Below are 21,620 nucleotides of genomic sequence, written 5' to 3'. Positions count from 1 at the left end.
AGCAAGCCCAGGGAAGCAAGCCAATAAGTAACATCCCTCCATGGCCTCTGCATCAGCTCCTGCTTCCTGACCTGCTTGAGTTCCAGTCCTGACATCCTTCAGTGATAAACAGCAATGTGGAAGTGTAAGCTGGATAAACCCTTTCCTCCCCAACTTGCTTCTTGGTCATGATGTTTGTGCAAGAATAGAAACCCTGACTAAGACAGAATTCATCTTTAAAAATACTACATGTATACCTTGCCCACTGTATTCTCTGATCAACTCTCAACATAAGATCTGAAAGATCAAGACAACTGCTTTCTAGCAAATCAAGAAATAGCCATGTATTTATATAATCATATAAATATATAACATAATATAATATAATATAATATAATATAATATAATATAATATAATATAATATAATATAATATAATATAGGCTATCTGACACCAACTACATAATATAGACCAACTTCTCTAGTGGAATGAGATATAGTTTCTGTAGGGTCAGCTTCTCTCAGAGTGACTTTAGTTAGTTTTATCTAGTAAATTGTATTGACACTGCATGTTTATTAGAAAGTGTTTTAAGTACCAATGACTCCTCTCCTAGAAACTAATAGACTGACAATAAAATAATTTCCAAAACCCACAGTTTCTCACATTGACACACCTCACAATTTAAGTCATATATTCTTTTGTTTGGAGAAAAAAAAAGAAAGTAGGTCCTAATTTGCAACTGGTAAAATAGGCTAAACAACAAAATTATATATGTACTCGAAGGAGTCTATAATCCCAAAACAAGAATAGGCATGCTTTGGAACATAGCAAAAACAATACCCACATACTACAGGCAGATGGAGAAACATATGGCCACCACAGCTGGAACACTTTGTAAATGATCCCAAACCACCATTGGTCTTTGAACAGTTTCCCAGTTCAAAGTATAGAGAATCATATATAATCAGCAAGTTCTTAGTGGGTGAGATGTTTATAGTTCTTCAGTAAAGCTCCTTGAATAATATTCCTGAGGTGTTCAGACTAAAAAATAATGCTTTCTGATCAGCAATGTGCTGCTGTCCATGCACAGAACCATCTATCCCTGGTGGCATGCTCTGGATCCTAGGCGGTAATTATTACCTGTTATCTTTTGTCTGATAATGTGCTACTAGACAGTGCTTCGATAAAGGCCATACCAACTTGGGAGATCAGTTGTTTTAGGGAGAGGATTGTGTGTTTCCCCAGTTTTTAGATGCTCTTCAAATAACCCTACAAATATTTCTTGTTATTGTTGTTTAAAATATAGGATTGATCATATTGCAGACAAAAGAGAGAAGGTACTGTGGAGCTGCCCCTAATTTCTTATTAGTAGTATTGGTTTTTTTTTTCATTTTTATTGAATATTCTCTGTATCTACATTTTAAATATTATCCCCTTTCCCCTCACTCCCATCTCCCCTCCCCCTCCCCTTGCTTCATGAAGGTGCACCCTCTCTCAACCACCCTTTCCCACCTCAGTGCTTGGCATTCCTCTATACAGGTAAAACACACCCTCAAAAAAATGGCCAAAGCCCTCTTCTCCCATTGATGCCAGAAGTGCTATCCTCTGCTATACATGCAACTGCAGCCATATGTCTCTCCATGTCTACTCATTGGTTGGTATAGTCCCTGGGAGCTCTGGAGGGTTTGGTTGTTGATAATGTTGTTCTTCCCATTGGGTTACAAACCCTTTCATCTCCTTCAATCCTTTCTCTAGCTCCTTCATTGGGGTCCTCATGTTCAGTCCAATGGTTAGCTGCAAGCATCATCATCTATATCAGTATGGCTCTGGCAGAGCCTCTGAAGAGGCATCCATTTAAGGCTCCTTCCAGTGAGCACTTACTTCTTGGCATCAGCATGGTGCTTGGATTTGGTGGCTGCATATGGGTTGGATTCCCAGGTGAGTCAGTCTCTAAATGATCTTTTCTTCAATCCTTGCTCCTGTATTTGTCCCTGTATTTCCTCCTGTGAGTGTTCTGTTCTCCCATCTAAGAAGGACTGAGGCATCTACATTCTGGCCTTCCTTCTTTTGGCCATCATAAGCTCTGTTGGGGGCTAAAATATCTGCTTATCAGTGAGTACATACCATGTGTGCTCTTTTGTGACTGAGTTGCCTCACTCAGGAACTTCTGGGAGAATCATCATCAAGTTAGTTGCATTACCGATCAATTGTGATAAAAATCGCATGGTATTAGTACAGAGACAGACAGGTAGATCAATGAAACAGAATTAAAGACCCAGAAATGAACCCACACACCTATGGTCACTTGATCTTTGACAAAGGAGCTAAAAGCATTCAATAGAAAAGGACAGCATCTTTAACAAATGGTTCAAACGGCAGTCAGCATGTAGAAAAATGCAAATTCAACCATTCTTATCTCCTTGTACAAAGCTCATGTCCAAGTGGATCAAAGATCTCCACATAAAAGCAGGTACACTGAAACTAATAGAACAGAAAGTGGGGAAGAGCTTAGAATATATAAGCACAGGGGAAATTTTCCTGAACAGAACACCAATGGCTTATGCTCTAAGATCAAGAATCGACAAATAGGACCTCATAAAATTGCAAAGCCTTTTGTAAGGCAAAGGACACTATCAACAGAACAAAATGGCAACCAACAAACTGGGAAAAGATTTTTACCAATCCTATATTCAATAGACGGCTAACACCCACTATATATAAAAACACAAAAAGTTAGACCTAGAGAATCAAATAATCCTATTAAAAAATGAGGTACACAGCTAAACAAAGAATTCTCAACTGAAGAATATTGAGTGGCTGAGAATCACTGAAAGAAATGTTCAACACCCCTAGTCATCAGGAAAATTCAAATCAAAACAACCCTGAGATTCCACCTCACACCAATGATAATGGCTAAGATCAAAAACTCAGGTGACAGCAGATGCTGGCAAGAATGCAGAGAAAGAGGAACACTCCTCCACTGATGGTGAGGTTGTAAGTTGGTACAAGCACTCTGGATATCAGTCTGGCAGTTTCTCAGAAAATTGGACATAGTACTACCTAAGGACCCGGTATACCCCTCCTTGGCATATACCCAAAAGATTCTCTAGCATATAACAAGGACACATGCTCCACTGTGTTCATAGCAGCCTTATTTATAATAGCCAGAAGCTGGAAAGAACCCAGATGTCCTTCAACGGAAGAATGGATACAGAAATTGTGGTACATTTACACAATAGAGTACTACTCAGCTATTAAAAACAATGACTTCATGAAATTCTTATTAGTGGTATCTAATATTAGCATTGTATATTCATGACAGTTAATGAATACTAATAATTATTAACTGAAGTCTAGAAAGTCTTACTTTGCTTAATCTGTTTTTTTTGTTTGTTTGTTTGTTTGTTTTGTTTTTCCCTCAGGATCCCATGCAAGGTACCATGTCACATTTAGTTAACATGTTTTTTTAGGCTACTCCTGACAGTAACATTTATTCATTCTCTGTCTGTCACTCTCTGTCTCTGTCTCTCTCTCTTATGTGTGTGTGTGTGTGTGTGTGTGTGTGTGTGTGCGTGCGTGCTTGTGTACATATGGGGGGTTTGACAGAGTTGGAGAGCATTTTCAAGCATTATGTAGGATAATCAAGTATTTGGTGGGATTTATCTGTATTATACATTACTTGGTCTTTTGCTCTTGTTTATATTGGGATATTTGGGTTTTGGAAAAAAAGACAAAGGGTCATTTCTAGCATATCAAAATGATCTATGGTTGTAAAGATGATGTCAATAACCTGGCTCAGGTATGCTAATTACATTTCTCCCTTCATTTTCAAACTAGGCATTAAGCCAGTCACTAAATGGAGTTCATACTGAAGGAGTAGAGAATGATGCTTCCCTCTTTATCTTTGTCAGAACCTTAAGTCAGAACTTGGTCATTTGCAGTATAGAATGTTGTGGCTAAGAGATATTTCTAATAACAGCTCACTCCTTTTTATCAATTGTCTTATTTATATCCCACATATTGCCTCCTTCCTATTGCCCTCTCATGGAGTTCTCCCCCATCCTCCCTCCCAGAGTATCTCCCTACCCTGGGACACTAAGTCTCTGCAGGATTAGGCTCCTCTCCCATTAAAGCCAAACAAGGCAGCCCTCTGCTACATATGTGCCCGGGGCCTCATACCAGCCATCAGTAATCCGGGTTAGTTAGCATGGTTGGTCTTCTTATGGGGTCTTCATCCCCTTCAGCTCCTTCAATCCTTACCTTAACTCTTCCATAGGGGTCCCAGACCTCAGTTCAATGCTTGGGTGTCAGTGTGTCTCAGTCAGCTGTTGGTAAAAACTCTCAGAGGACAGGCATGTTAGGCTCCTGTCTACAAGCATAAAGTAGCATCAGTAATAGTGTCAGGGCAATTGGTGCCTCCCCATGGGATGGATCCAAATTTCTTCAGTCTCTGCTCCATTTTTCTTTTAGATGGGAGCAATTTTAGGTCAAAAGTTTTGTAGGTGGCATAGTGTGCCCTTCCATCCACTGGCATTGTCTGACTGTTGGAGGTTTCATATCCCCATTGTTGGGCATTTTGGCTAAGGTCATCTACATTGTGTCCTGGGAGCCTCCCTTATCCCAGGTCTCTGGTACTTCCCAGAGGCTCCTCCCACCCCCATCCCCTGCAGCTGCATATTCAAAATATATAAAGAATTCAATAAGCTAGATTTAAAAAAAAACCCTATTAAAATGGGGTACAGAGCTAAACAGAGAATTTTCAACAGAAGAATCTCTAATGTCCAAAAAGCATTTAAAGAAATGTTCAACATCCTTAGTCATCAGGGAAATGAAAATCAAAATGACCCTGAGACCCCACCTTACACCAAGCAGAATGGCTAAAATCTAAATGAGAACACATGCAGGTGAGGATGTGGTATGAGGGGAACACTCCTCTATTCCCAGTGGGACAGCAAACTTGTACAACCACTCTGGAAATCAATCTGGTAATTCCTCAGAAAATGGGAAATAGTTCTACCTAAAGACTCAACGATGCCGCTCCTGGGCATATATCCAAAATGTTCTCCATAATGTCAGGGACATATGCACCACTATATTTATAGCAGCTTTCTTTATAATAGCCAGAAACTTGGAGCAATAAGATATCCCTCAGTATAAGAAAGGAGAGAGAAAATGTAGTTAATTCACACAATGGAATACTATTCAGCTATTAAAAATAAGGACATTATGAATTTTTCAGATAAATGGAACTAGAAAATATCATCCTGAGTGGGATGAACACAGACCCAAAAGGCCATGTACTCACTGATACATGGATATTAGCTAAAATGTACAGAATACTCATGATACACCGCACAGACACTAAGAAGTTAAGCAAATAGGAAGACCCAAGTGAGGATACTTAAATCCCACTTAGAAGGGGGAACAAAATAGTTATGGGAGGCAGAGGAAGGAAGGGACTTGAGTAGGAAAGGAAGAGAATAGATGGGCAGAATCGGGTATAGGAGAGACAAGAGAGAGGCCCAGAGGGACAGGAGAAGGTAATTCTTTCCTAGAAGAAAAACTATAGTCAGGCTAGTTTTCTATTTCTTGTCTTGAAAGTCAGTCAGCTCCTGTTTGCTTTTAATATAATTTTACCATAAAGAGAAATGTTTGCTTTGTTCAATATACCCTTGAATGTTGTGTGTATCTGCTTTTATACAACCCTGTTTTCTCCCTTCTCCTGTCTTATCAGTCCCTTTTACAAAAGATAATGTGTGCATTCATTTCTTCTTTTAGAATTCTCTACCATGCTATTTCAAATATGTTGCCTGTATAATTTTCTGAGATAAAAAATTAGAATCCAAAGCTTCTCTCTGAGGGAATATTACCTTTGAAGTTCGGGGAAACATCAGAATCAAAGAGAAATCTACAATTTACTTCCTTACAACAAATTCTGGGAAGATAAAACTAACAAGACACAAAAGAAAAAAAATCTGTTTCAAAGTGATAATAAAGATGCTGTAATGAGAAGAAAAAACATGAAGTTATGAAAAAAATTTATTTGGTTTACAATTGCATTTCCCTAATCCTTGGCAATGTGGGGCAGCCAATGTATTTAAATATTTCTATATCAAATTTATGGTTCAGCTTTTTATGCCAATTTCTGGCCAAAGGCAACTAGTTGCAGGAAGAGAAAGAAAACAGAGTGAAATCCAACACAAGGATTTAAACAGATTAACCTGAACATATAAGGTATTGTTTTATTTCAAAGACTATATGTAAGTAGGCAACATTTTAAAAAGCTATTCATGTCAGTATACTTTTCTATAAAAGAAAATATTCTCACATTGTTTTGAGGGTATAGTACAATGTTATAGGGTCTGTTTAGCATTTATAAGACCTGAGTTTGATCTCAATTGTTGAAAAATAATTTAGATATGCAGAAAAGTTTTTATTTGGCTAGCAAATTATTAAGGCAACTTCAGTTTTTAACAATACAATAACAGCAAAGATTAATTGTTTCCTTAGTAATAGAAAATGAATTAAAAAGGACAAAATATTAATTTTGGAGCAAGAAGGAGTTGAATTAAAATTATTAATTTAGTAGGTATTTGCCATAAGAACTTGGGTGAATTACTTATTCTCTCTAAAATAGACTAACTAGTACATAGCTTGTATGTCTTCATGACAAACACAGAAAACACAAATTATACACATAGCCAAGAATTTCATTAAACATATTGGGAGTGAGAGAGAAAGGGGGCAATCCTGTCTTCATATAATTTATAACCCAGTAGACAAAATTAATCAAAAAATGACCAAAGTGAGATAAGATTATCAAAATCATAAATTATATAAAGGAACTTGGAGAAGTATAGTGTTCGTTAGAAAATGATTGATTAAGCTAAAAAGAAAGCTAGACATTAACTAAGCCAAACCCTGAGGAAAGAACTCAAGACAAAGGAAAAAGAACAGGCAAAGTTTCTATGGGGAGATATGGCGTTTCCAGGGGTATGCAGAGAAAGACTGTAAGGAAGGACAGGAGGCAAGAGTCAAGCATGCGAATCTTTTATTTCATCAAATTATCTTATTTATTTACATTCCAAAATGTAATTTGCCCTTTCTTCCTGGTCCACCCCATTTCCTATACCTCTGAGAGGGTGCTTTGCCACCTACCTCCCAACCCTGGGACATCAAGTTTCCACAAGATTAAGCACATCCTCTCCCACTGAGGCCAAACAAGGCAGTCCTCTTCTACACATGTGCCCAGAGCCACAGACCAGCCTATGTATGCTTCTTGGTTGGTGGCTTAGTCTCTGGGAGCTCTGATGGGTCCCAGTTAGTTGACACTGTTGTTCTTCCTATGAGGTTGCCATCCCCCTCAGCTCCTTCAGTCCTTCCCCTAACTCTTCCATAAGGGGTCTCTGACCTCAGTCTAATGTTTGGCTGTAAGTATCTGCATCTGTCTCAGTCAGCTGCTGATAGAGCCTCTCAGAGGCCAACCATGTCAGGCTCCTGTCTGCAAGCTCAGTATGGCTTGCAGTAATAGAGTCAGTGTTTATTATACTCTCACCGAATGGATCCCAAGTTGAGTCCGTCACTGGGTGGCCTTTCTTTCAGTCTCTGACCATTTGTGCCCCTGCATTTCCTTTAGACTGGAACAACTCTGTATCAAATATTTTGAAGATGGGCAGATGGCCCCTGCCTCAAGTGGGGTCCATGTCTATCTACTGGAGGTGGTCTCCACTGGTCAATCTCCCCACTGTTGAGCATTTTGACTAATATCATCCCCATTGACTCCTGACAACCTCTCACATCCCAGGACTCTGGGACTTTCTGGGGGTTCCTCTGCCCCACCCCACTGTATATTTAGATTCATTCTCTGGGTTTCTCTTCTGTCTTCCCTCATACATGGTCCTGTGCCTCCATTTCCCATCCCCTCCCTTCTCCCTGCCAGGTTCCTCCCTCCTTCTGCCTCCCATGATAATTCTGTTCCCCCCAAGTGGGTTTGAAATGTCCACACTTGGGGCTTCCTTCTCCTTAAGCTTCCTATGGTCTGTGAGTTGTATCCTAAGTATTCTGAACCTTTTGACTGATGTGCACTTGAGTACTTTGGTCGTCAGCCTAAGAATAACAAGAAGTTGAAAGGATACTACAAGAATATATAGAGACATAGGAAGGCCGGAATATGCCAAGGCAATTGTTAAGCAGATAGAGGAATCACCAGAAGATTAGGAAGCTTAGCATCAGACTGGTGTCATTGGTCTTCTCTCTAAATGTTGTCTATCTTAGCTCTCATATAATACAGTTCTAAAGCCTGAGGATGAGTAAACAGAGAGGTGTTTTAGTTTAGGAAGATAATTTCCCCATCGTCAAGCACATCGGCTTTTCTATCAATAAAGTTATATAGAAATTAAGAATGTTAAGGATGGAAGCATTCATAAGGAACTGAATATCTAACTATGGATAGGAAGGCAGGGTGGTTTGGCAGGAAGGAACTAGATGGGAAATTATGTGCCCACATGCTAGAACCCATCTCTGATACCAGTTGTTAGGCAACCCCTTTCCCCTACAGCAATGTCCACTTGAACAATGAGCAAGTTTAAGTCAGTAATCTCCAGCTGGTTCCCACCCAGCTCCACTGTTTCACTCTAGAAAACACATCTATGAACTTATAAAGGCAACTGAATGCAGTGTTTTGTAGTGCAGATTCTGAAGCCATAATAATAACCTTAAAGACTTAATAAGCGCTTGCTATGTGCAGGCATTTATTTTAAGCATTGTACATAAACTGCCTTAATCATCCCAACAAGTCTTTTAGGTGGTAACTATTATTATTATCACAGCTTCCTATTGTGGTAGAGAAAACGTAAACACAGAGACATTAAGAAATTTGTCCAAGAGTTTGCGATCATTAAGAGGCAGGGTCAAGATATGAACACAGCTGTCTAGCTCAGCTATGCAGGCCACCTTGGAATGCCTGTACTCAGATATTGGCTTTGTTGATACTACAGGAGAACCTGTGTGTGCCTCAGTTTTCTTACTTATAAAATAGGAGTAATAATATTTCTTATCTAAAGGAGGTAGATTCTGTGAACTTTTGGGGATATACATATAAATGCTTTGGATATGTGGTATCTTTTTTTTCTTCCATGTGTATTTTAAAATGTCTTTTTCTACTTCTGCAAAGAATGTCACTGTAATTTCCATGGCAATTGTATTGGAACTGTAGCTACCTTTGGGTAGTATTGGTTTTTTTATAATGCTAATTCTGCTAACTCATGAGCATAAGGTTTTCCACAGTCTAGTATCTTCTATTTATTTCTTCGGTGTCTTAACATTTTTATTATAGAAGTTTCTCATCTCCCTGGTGTGTGTGTGTGTGTGTGTGTGTGTGTGTGTGTGTGTGTGTGTGTGTGTGTGACTGAGAATGGGTTTTTTCTTGGCTTCTTTCTTGTCAATTATTGGTACATAAAGGAACTATTGATTTTGCATGTTGAGATTGTGAGCTGCTACTTTGCTGAAAAGTGTTTATTAGATTTAAGAGTTTTCTAATGAAGTCTCCAAGGTCCTTTAAAGGTATACAGCTGTATTATATGCAAATAAAAATAATATTACTTTTCCTTTCCTATTTGTATCCATTTTATTTCTTTATCTTACCTTATTGTTTTATTTAGAGTTCAAGAACTATATTTAATAAGAGTGAAGAAAGTAGATACCTTTGCCTTGGTACAGATTTCACAATTATTTTCCATTATCATGGTTATATGCTTGACATACATTGCCTTTACTGTGTTGACATAGTGCCCCTATTCCTGGTTTCTTCAGAGATTTTATCATGAATATATATTGAAATTTGTGGAAGGTATTCTCTCAGTTGACTGAAGTGATCATATAAATTATATCCTTAAAATCACAAATAAATACTATCTCACATTTATTATATATTAATACAAGTTCTAATTTTATTTTTATTTCTGTGATGAAATATTCAAACAAAAAAAAATAAGGGAGGAAAGAATTTGTTTATATTATAATTACAGGTTATAGTTTATCATTTTTGGAAGTCTAAGCAGAAATGAAAGCATCTAGTCACATCATATCCATAATCAAGAGCATTGAGAAATTAATACACTCATGCTGTCTGCTTAGCCCTCTCTTCTCTTGCACGGTCCAGGGCCCAAACCTGGTAATGATGCTACCCACAATGGACTTGGTTGTCCTTATTAATTAACAACAAGACTATATCCCCACAAACATACCCACAGGCTGACTTGATCTAAACAATTCAAGCAAACAAACAAAAAATAATGTTCAAGTTTATCACAGCAACAATCCCACCTCTCATACTATAATCTCTATGTCAGGTGTCTCCGGAAAAATAATAGTAATAGAATTAATATATCTTAAAGGAGGATTTATTAGGCTAGGTTATATTTATTGTCAGAGTAGTTCAACAATGTCTACCTCAAACTGTGGAAGCGCATAACCCAGTGGTTGCTCAGCCTACAAGACCATATACCTCAGCAGTCCCAGTCTGGCACTGGAGGTCTAGAGAATTCCTCAGTCCACATCACAAGACCAAAGATACTAATCTAACATCAGCGTGTGAATCAGCAGGATCTTTAGTTCAGATTGGAAGCCCAAAGAAGTTGATTCTGATATCAGTGATGGAATCAGCAGCAACAGGATGGATGAATTCATGAACAAGAATGAAAGCTACAGAAGCGAAAACACAAAGCTCTCTCCCTTCCACACTACTAGAAGGTACCACTCGTATTTAAGGCTAGTCTTTCTACATCAGTTAAAGCAGACAAGATGATTCCACACAGACATACCCACAGGCCAACCTGACATAGACATGATCACTGAAATTCTCTCCATGTGTACAAAGCCTACAAGTCAAGTTTATCGTTATGATGCATGCTCTCAAATTATGTTATAGAACCATAGTAGCAAAAACAATATGGTACTGGTGGGGCAGGAGGAAAGACATGTATAGTAATGAAGGGGAAATGATTAAGAAAAAACTTGCCACAGCTACAATCACCCTATTTTTGCTAAGGGGCAATGAGAGATGATGATCTTCAGAAAGAGAGGGTAGTGAAGTCTATTTGATGTAAAAACAGAAAAAGGGAGAGTTTGGATTAGGGTGGATGGGGAAGGTAGGCAGGGGACAGAAATAATGTATACATTACTTTGTGTACTAGTTTCAGAATTAATAAGACAGACTTAAAAATTAGGGGGTTTAAAGAACAGTACCTAGAAACCAGTAAGTGATCAGTAAATACCACATGTTACTGTTACTTGCTGATACAGGGAATAATGGACAAATGCATTTTTTGAAAAAAGTACTAGTATGGGTGATTCATTAAAACTTCAGGCCTTCATGGATTGTCCAAGACAAAGAAACAAACTTTAAACACTTTGTAACCCTAAAGAAAATGGTTAGTGTCTGTTCTATGTAAAGTATGTCTTCTAGTATATTTTTAATTTATGTCCTTACTTAACAGATGAAAAGTACTAAAAAAAATCATGGTGGTGAACAATTTAACATATGCACAAAATAAAGAGTAGTTCTAATCCAATATGCCTCAAATCAGATTTTTGAAGTGCTTTAGAGCTGTGAAGAAGCACTATAGGGCTAGCAAGGAAAACTCCAACCCAAATATAGGCGGAAAGGGAACTAACTCCTCCTCGGACTTGCCCTCTGACCTTCACATGTTCACTGTACCCTGTAAACTCATTCACATGCGGCATTCACACTTTCACAATTATAATGAAAATTTTACAGAGACACGTTTTGCTGAGTAAAACACCTTCAAAATCAATTAAATAATTGAGCAGTGTACGTTTACACAGAAAACTTCAAAGTGGAGAACAGGTAGGCAAGCATTATCTGATAAAATTTGTATTCCAATAAAAGACAGATACAGTCAGAGGCAGAGAATGTAAATTGTATTTTCATTTTGGCTTAAGAGTTTTTTGAAGGTTAAGAGATACTGAGCTATGTTACTTATCCATTCAACATTCAGTCAACTTGGTCTGTACTAAGCATACAATCCAACAGGGTGGGGCTCACTAGAGATGCTGTTTCAGATTGAAGAACTTCACATTGAAATGGAAAACAGAAACTGATAGTTTCATGTGACCAACATACCACTTTCCAGGAGATGGGTTGCATTTAGGAATGAGAAATGTAGAGCTACTGAGATAGCACAGGAAACACAGGGATGGAGAAAGGAAGCCTATTTTACCATGATCAATGTGACTTGGTTTATTTTCATTTTAAATGTCTGCCTCGATTTGTAAAACTGTAATGTGTACACAGGGGAAGAATAGATAAACTATGAGACATAAGTCACAGTGTCACCCATTCCATGTGTTTTTCTGCGTCCTACGTTTCATTTTCTTAGGAACACTGGAGAAGGAAGCACTGGGTAACCCTAGATTCCCATCTGTGCCTTCTCCTGGATCACACCATGATGGGTTAAAAAGATAAGCTGTTGAACTGCTGGACTGGATTTAGTTGGAGTAATTAGTGCAGGAGCCCCACCAATTGTTAATGAGTCTTTGAATTAGCACCTGCTCCTTGCAGGGCCCATTGTGAGGCCACTGGCAGCTGAGTCCCTTGATTCAGGGAGAGGGACATGGGGATGGACAGAGGAGCCCATGGGTTGTCTTGTGTGTGTTTATTGAAAGCCCCCAAACAAATATTTTATGCTGTGGTATAAAAGGAGGCGTGGAGGTAAAAATTGCAGCCCTCTCTTATAAACAGGAGTAAGACACGAGGAAAGAAAATCCAAATGTATTTATTCACTCATTAATTTAGACTCAGCTTTTCACTGCTAGTCTCAAACACATGGTTGTCTGCATTGACCTCCCAAGTGCTGGGATTAGAGGCATGCACCACCATTAGCGACTCCAAAGCATTTATAAAGTAGCCCAGTTAGCCTCCTCCCATATTTCAGCCGTGTGGTTTGTTTCAGAGTCACATCATCTTCGAAAGATTTATTTTCTGTGTGGGAAATATAGATCCGTAGATGTTCATGAGGAGTAGGTGATCAGTGAAGCATACAATGTACATATAAAATGCTCCGAAGTTGACTGCAAAACAACCGCAAAGGAACACCATTGAAATTCACTGAAGCACTCACAAGGAGCAATTTCTTTGAGGTAGTATCGGAGGCAAACTTTACAGGATTTAGCTGAGGCTTTTGGGGGTGTTTTGGTTTGTTTTAACAGGAGAGAATGCAATAGGAGGAAAAGATTCCCAGTAGACACTATGTAATTAAAGACACTGAGGCGTGGTCTTTGTGGGACTTGCAGTAGCCTGGATGAATAAGTCAATGAACACATCCTAGACAGACCCACCAAGCAAAATGGAGAAAGCCAAGCAACATGACAGAGGACTGCACAGGGTCTCAGAGAGACCAGAGGCAACTCCCTGCAACCGGCTAGAACTAGAGTGTCAGAACACGGAGCGTATGGATAGATACAGACTGTGACAAAGAACTGATTGCCCCATATCCTATGCTAGGTCATGACCCACATGGGATGTGACCTACTATGTGGATGAAAAGTAAATTGGTAGCAGTGAGGGAAGAAGAGTGGTTACCAGGAAGAGAGTCTGAATCAGCGAGACTCGCAGGATGCTAGAGCTTTCAGGCAGAGTCGTGTGGGCACAGATGAGGTAAGAGCTAAGCTTTTGAAGCTGAATGGCTGAGCTATAAGGAAAACAAGTCACTGAAGGACAGGGCTCAAATATTAGTGGGATTACATGATGGCACAGGCAGATATCGAAGGAAGACTTTGTGGAATAGAAGCCAGTGAATTGGAGATAATATCACCCAGAAAGATGGGAGGAGTGTGTCTGGGAAGGAAGTTCTGGGATTCTGTGCTCAAAAAGCCTTAGCTATTTGTTGTTGGGGAGCTGCTTAAGCTAGGCCATTTAAAGCTATCATACTATTTCTAAATGCAATGGTTCAGTGGCTATGACAGGAAGATCCAAAACAGGTGTAAAACCTATGCATGTGACCTTGGCTGCTGTAAGAGCACATATAACCATCAGTGTTTCAGACTCTTGCTTTGTCTTTTTGCCAGTTTTACCCCAGTTCTCCACATAGCTCCCACCATGGCCCCGCATTCCTGTCAGCCAGAAGGGACAGAGCATCTACACAGCACGACTCACTGTCACCAAGATCCAAGAGGAGGGATGGATTCTCTTGTTGGGGAGGGAAAAGCAAAGTCACATTGCAGAAGGCCAAGTTCACACTGTTATGGCCATGTTTAGAAAAATGTGACACAATAAATTCTGAGACAGGGAGAATCAGTTTTCTCCAGGGATAAGTCCTCATAGATTATCCAATTTCCAGTGGTCAGCCCTAAGCATGTGTACCTACACGCCACACACCAGATTTAGCAGGTTGTATTTATAACACACACACACACACACACACACACACACACACACACACACACACAGAAACTTAAGCAGTTATGAATTTGTAAGAGTGGAAGAAACATGGGAGAAGTTGGAAGGGGAGGATGGGGTTGGAGAAGCTATAAGTATAATCCTCACTTTTGAAATGATCATAAAACAAAATAAAAAAAGAAAACACACATAATAAGTGGCCTCCGATAGACTACTGCCCACTCTAATGAACGTCAGTGATCTGAAGACTAAATGTTCCGTGTAATCCAGAGAGTAGCTCCCAAAGGTAGGTTCAAATTACAACCTTCCTTTATCATAAGAGAAGCAAGGGACCGGGTAATATCCCCCATGGCAGCTGTGGGGCTGAGACGTGAACCTGCGGCTGTCAGACATTCATTCTCAGCGTGATCCAGGCACCTATCTTTTAGAAAGCATCAAAAAATAAATAAATACATAAATAAAGAAAAAAAGAAAAACAAAGAAAGGATAAAAGAAAGAAAGAAAGAAAGAAAGAAAGAAAAAGATCCACGTTGACTATCAGTAGAACTCAATACACATTGGTTTAATCAATCTGGATTGAATCTGACTCCTGAAGGAGAGCCTTAAGAACAAGATCTGAGAGACGCATATTAAAGTTAGCTTTCGAAAGAATGTGAAACTTGTCTGTGGACACTGCTTCTCTGTTTATTGTTCCAAAATGAAGTTTGTGTGTGTGTGTGTGTATGCTTGGTGGGTGGGGGGGAAGCAGGCCACTTCTGTATTAAAGATTTCAAGAACTAATTGAAACTGTGATCTCTCTCTCTCTCTCTCTCTCTCTCTCTCTCTCTCTCTCTCTCTCTCTCTCTCTCTCTCTCTCTCTCTCTCTCAGTGCTGAAGTTCCAGAGCAAAATTATCTTGGGCTACCCTTAACCCTCTTAATACACACTCATTGCCTACTCTGCATCTGACCAAACATGGTAATCCTGTGACACACCTCCTGGGCTATTTTAACAGACCAATAACTTCCACTAACCTAAAGACTAAGATTGTCATCAGATAGCATCTGGAGTGCATGGTAGAGATCTCCCTGCTTTGCCTAGCTACTTGTTATACCTACCAACATATTTGAAGACTGTCTTGATGCCTGACTTTCTTCAGTCCTATAACTTTAAACATGTCATGAAATTCTCATCACAATGCAACATGGAAACAAACTAAATCACTTATATTCAGTTCCGTAATAGACTACCTCTCTCAATCCCTTTGAGGTGAGAGCTGTGTTTTGCATCAACGCTGCTAAGCCACACAACAAATATTTACTTTTTGAAAAGTATTTGTTTTCTTTTTTAAACGGATTTAAGAAATAAATCTTACACTTAGAATATCAATAAATGAAGTAATATTTAGAAATTTTAGTTATTTGTGAGGTAGTTGAAAATGTCTACTGGATAGTAGCCATTGCCAGATAGAATCTATCCCTGGGCCAGCTTCATAATAGCTATTTGAATTCTGGGCTTCCCTGGACCTGACTTCCTTAATAAGCATACTAAGATAATATCAACAATCTTCAAGGTCTTCTCTGGTGCTAAAACCTCCATGAAATCTGCGTACTCTTGGTTTTTTCAATAATTCCATATACCTTGTTATTGGCCAAGTTATTTTTTAACTGCTAAGAAATTAATTATCTATTAAGTGAAAACTGCAACTGTGAAGGAGCAACTGAGAACAGTTAAAACTGTTGGGATAAAGGCTGTTTCCGAACATATGCTACCAGCTTACTTGCAAAGAGCACTTATTCATTGTTCATATTAAAATCTCATGTGATAAAACATTAGAATGAGCAAATTCTCTTATAGACACAATAATCTACAAAATTACAATAAAACTGCTTTACTCTAACAGTGGGAAAAATTTTTACATCACAGCTATGTGCAATAGGCAAGATTCCCAGGCTTTGAAGTTGTCTTTCTAACCCCAGCTATTCACTTACCAACTCATGAGAATCTTGCCTCCACACTCTCTTAGGACCTACATCACTCCATTTTACAGCATCTCTAAGCTGCTCTGAATGCACACACCCTGATCTCTAGAAAACCCTTCTGTTTCTTTGATTGCATTCACTGCACATCATTGTCACTGTCATTTTCCTTGCCCTGTCCACAGTTCAAGGCTGTGACTGTCCCCCAAACAGAAGACATTAGAAGCATATGGGTTCACTGAACACATGCAGGAGATGCTGGTAATGAAAGTGATTGATGGGTGTTCTGCCTCTATCAAATTCCCCGAACACCTGTTGTTCTGTTGGTGTGCATTGCTGAAGCCTGTTTTGAGTGTGCCCAAGGCAGAGGTGAAAGAAAAGGGAGAAGCAATTTAAACTAAGTGATCAGTTTACATACTTTCCCATGAACACTAACATTCACCATCTTCACAGTAAACCCTAGGTACCATCACCTCTGTTTTTTACTGAAACTGGGGCTCAGGAGCATAAAGAAACATGCTAAAGAGCACACAACTCCTGAAAAACAGTTGTGGAAGCAAGGCAATGGCCAGCTCCCCTGGTCTAAAATATTCCTGTTTTCAGACTGATCTAGTCCCCAAGAATCTCTGTGCCTACTAAGCTTGAATTTTAGCCTTTTGCACACAGACTTAGTAACAAGCATCCAGTGTGACACCTGATAACTGCTCCTCACCATGCATTATTTGAGCTGGGGAGGTTGTATGGATACCATTGTTAAGTTGTTCTCATTAGGAAAGAAAGGGGGTGGGACAGAGGGGAGTGTACAAATCAAATCCTCAGGTCCAACCAACCAGATAAACAAAGAGGCACAGGTGCCCTTATAATTAAGGTGCACAATGAGCTTGTGGTGTCTTTGTCTAAGGATTCTGGATTTGTAAAGAAAAATAACATTGTCCTTAAAATAGGAACTGCCTTTCAGAAGAAGAAAGTAAGTTTCAATGCTTGTACTTACTGTTTTGTTGTATTGTGTTAAACAGTCCAGAGAAACAAGAGTAGTTTAAATTAAAAAGTTAAAACAGGTGCTACTCATGGTCTGTATTGAAAAGAAATATAAATTAACATTACACTTTGGAGATTTTGATGTAATTCCAAATATTTAATGTTAAACCGGGTAATATTGTGCTGATAGGTAATATTTAAATATGCATGCATGTATGAGGTCTTGCCTAAAAGATAATTTTAATTCATGAAAAACATTTAACTATTGCAAGTTGTCTTATTCTATAATGATATGTTCTTTTTGATAAAATTTCCAACAGTGATTTTTCTCATATTTGATCCATAGACCGTTCTTCAGTTACTTCTAAGAAACAAAGTTTGAAACTGGAGATGTACTTTTAATGTCTGTGTGGAATATTTCAACTGCTTTTGAAAGACAATATAAGATTAGGAGATGTATTGACTCGTTTAGATGTAATAGATAAAACGTACTTCCTAATACGGCATAGTCTATCTGTATTTTGAAGAATTCACAATAGTATAGATTCTGGAAAAATTAGGACTGAAGTGATTAGCAGTCTTTGTATTCCCTGTGTCTTGATTTAGCTTCTGGTTAATAACATGAGAGTGTAAATTCTATGCTTTCTGGAGACAGTATGTTTATATATATATATCCAAATAAAATGTTAGAAGATGACTAGAGGTTTAAAATTCTAACCCTGAGATAACCTAGGACTCTAAGTATAGTAGGTACTTATTCTTCCTGTTTTCTGTGTGCTAACTCATTAAACCTTCAGAACTTGTTTTGATGTCCTTTTATATAGAAAACTGGGACACAAGAAAAGGTTATATGGCTTACCCCAAACCACAGATGTACAGGAGCCAGAGTTTGAACTCAAACCAAGACAGAAGTTAGAGCCAGGCACTTACCTCCCACACCAAATGGCCAAATCAAACTCCCTGAAGAAATGAAAGATATGAGCTATAAGAATGTGACATAAACTACTTACTGCTACAGCTGCTTCTTGTATATACCTGGCAGTTTGGAAGTGCTTAAAAATGTCCCCTGGTGCTTAGTCCTCACAGTCACACAGATGTATTTATCTTGATGTAAGCTGAGGCAAGTTATTTAATTCCCCTCCTTAAGAGCATTTTCTCATCAGCTGCTAACGGAATGAGATGGTACCGTGTGCTTAGCATTGTCAATGGCACAAGGTGAATTCTTAATTCATCTTCACTGTTACTATTAATATGACTACTAATACTAAGCTTTAGAAAAATTCCAAATGATATACTGCAAAGAGGACATAGCTCAGATTTGAACCTGTTTGGTTGAAGCCCTAACCGTGGTGCCTACCTGAGACCATGCTCTTTTCTGTGCTAAATGGCACCAAGATTTTACCTGTAGCTTGCCAAGAAGCTTTGTTCATTGTGGCCATTTTAATAATTATTGGTGTTACGTCAAGGAACGATTATTTTAGCTCTAAATAAATCATTAACATTTATAAAGATTTCTTTTAAGTAAGTATGGATAAGTAAAGGAGAAAATTTAAAAATCGCCCATAACTCCACCTCCCAAAATAACCAGTACTCTTTTAAATAAGGAATTCTATGAAGAATACAACTTTGTTATCTGTATTTCTTACTATAAAATATATTGCAAACATCCTTCCATGTTGATAAATGTTCCCTGACTGCTTCATCTTTAATATGTCTAGAATATTCCATTGTGTGGATGATAAATCTCTTTGTTGACTATTCTGTCTTCCATTGTTTTCTTTCCATATTTCAAAGACCATGACAGTAAGCAATAACAGGGCCAATCATCGGGTGCATTAATGTTTATTTGCTCACATGTATGAGAATGGAAATTGCAAGTCAGAAGGATAAGCATTAGCCAGTTTCTGAGTTGGTATAACCCCATTTGCTTAAAGAACAGCACTCTCACGTTAAAAAACACAGCTCTTACGACTAGCAATGGTCACTCAGCTCTGCATATAACTGTCTAAAACTTGAACTGGACGAAATATGATGGGAAATGCAGCTAATACAATTTTAATAAGTGTTGTGAGGCCCAATTCGTTCCATTGTTACTCTTTACCCCTTTTACGGTGTACTTGCACTTCTTTAGTTTAGAGAAAATGTTTGAAGGTAAAAGTCCTTATAATAAGAGAAATGTGAAAATACTGAGAATTGTTAAAGCAAAGAAATAGGAGTATTTTTCCCAGAATCCCTTGCGGCTCAGGGTAGGTATCTCAGCTTCAGAGTCTTCATCTGTCTATAAAGGTCAGGGTTCTAGTATAACTTCACACTAAGCTTAGCGTAGCCCAACTATCCAACTATTCTTTCTCGCATGTGCTTTTTTCTTTTCATTTTAATTTTAGTTAAGAATTGAGGTTTGGAGCTTTTGTTTTTGTTTCCTGTATTTTTCTTCAGGAAATAGTAGGCATCCCCAATCATCCATGGGTGGGTGTCTGGATCCTGAGAGTGATAATTTTAAAATAATCAGGAAGGATCAAAGAAGCCCTTTTCACAAATTTGATATCCATCCTCTCATCTATCACAGGGCTAGTAATACTGGATTATTCGAATGTCCTATATGGTCTAGGAGGCCACAGAATAACTGCAGGTTGCTAGCAAACATCTTCACTTGAAACTCAGTGCACAAAAGTGGTGGCACTGGTGGCGGGGAGTGTGGGGGTTACCGATGTCAGTCATTCCCATCCCTCTATTTACTTGAACAGACCGTATCTTAACACTGCAAACAGCCTAACATAGCTTAAAGCGTCTACTTAAGATCTTACATTAGAGAGTCTGTCAGTCTTGCCCAATTTGAAAAACTGTTCCTTAAGCCATGTTACCCTCTAAATCCAATCCCTTGAAGGGAACCTGGGTCTCAGGATGGGTCCTCCCCCCTCCACGTCCAGCGCCCCCTAGAGGCGGCGGCGGGGGTGGCGTAGCGGGCGAAGAGTGTGCAGCGTGGGACCCAGTGTGAAGCGACTCCTCTGGCGTCCTCGAGTCCTCGAGCCCGTCGCGCCTGCCGGAGCCTCCCCCGCCGCCCCCGGACTCCACCTCCGCGAAGATGCGGCTCCAGAACCAGGTAGCGGCGCCTGAGCGCCCGCAGCGCCCCCAACGCCCCGCCCACCCGCCGTCACCAGCGCCGGCGCCCGCCGGCCACGTGGTCGCCACCGGCCTGGGGACCGTGCGTCCCTGGCCCGCAATCCGGGATCGGGAACTAGCTTCCAAGTCCCCTCCGAGCGGCTTCGAGCCACGCTCCCAATGTCCCCCGCGACTTGCATCAGGGAGAACCACTGAAATTTGAGAGGGTGCCTCTCCTCCCCTGGTCTCCAGTCAGGCGACTCGCGCCACTCACCCGCCTCCGGGTGGCTTTGCCGAACTGATGGCGCCGAAAAGTCCGGCCCCAAGGTGCAGGGCGCACGAGCGCGGGTTCTCAGGGGGCCCTCGGCCTTTGTGGTTCTTGTTAATTGTCGCGTTGGGAGGCGTGCACCCTCTGAGTGCCCTTCGCGATTGCAGACCTGGGATTCGTTGTTTCTAAATGAGACGGGGCCGTCCTGTCTCTTTTCCTAAGCAGTGCTCCCCTTTAAGGAGGAAAGAGGCTCAGGTGTTGGGTAGGGTATTCATGTGTTGTAATCGTCTTTCTTTGGACTGGAGGTTGTTAGACATTTAAGATTTAGTGATCGCAGGCTCTGAAGCCGTGAACCTGTTAGCCACACAGCTTCCCCTCTTCCAGCATATATTAAGAGAATTGGGAAGGCTAACGGGACAATGGGGGGGGGGGGGAACTTCTAGAAAACAGCTCCAAGTACTGGAGGTGGAGGTTGGGGTGGGGATGAATCATATTGAGTCCCAACCTGTTAGCAGATACTGCTCATGGGCAATAGTTCCCCTAAAATCTTCCTTCTGAGGGATTAAATGCCCGCCCCCACAATGGTTTGTCAGGAGCAGGATGGGTTTCTGGAAGCCCTGGAGTTCCTTACCCTAGCTGCCTTGTTTTTTGTAAAGCATTGCCCTCACATTACCCTCCTGCATTCGTCTGCCTGGTTTTTCATATTTTATAATACTTGCAAATTGACGCTGAACGAGCTTTAACCTCAGTCATTTCAGAATAAGTTTGATGTTTTAGGTGAGATGTGAATGGAGCTCCATTCATGAGAAAGTAGTCTGTGTGAAGTGTTTTGTAAATGTGAGTGGGTTGGATTTAAAACACTGAATAAAATTAATGTAACAAGGAATCAAAAGGTTCAATCCAGATGTTTCCCTCCCTGCTTC

Source organism: Micromys minutus (genome assembly GCF_963924665.1).
Source record: "Micromys minutus genome assembly, chromosome: 9".
Lineage (NCBI taxonomy): Eukaryota > Metazoa > Chordata > Mammalia > Rodentia > Muridae > Micromys > Micromys minutus.
The sequence above is the reverse complement of the archived record's forward strand: the minus strand, read 5'-3'. Positions refer to the sequence as shown.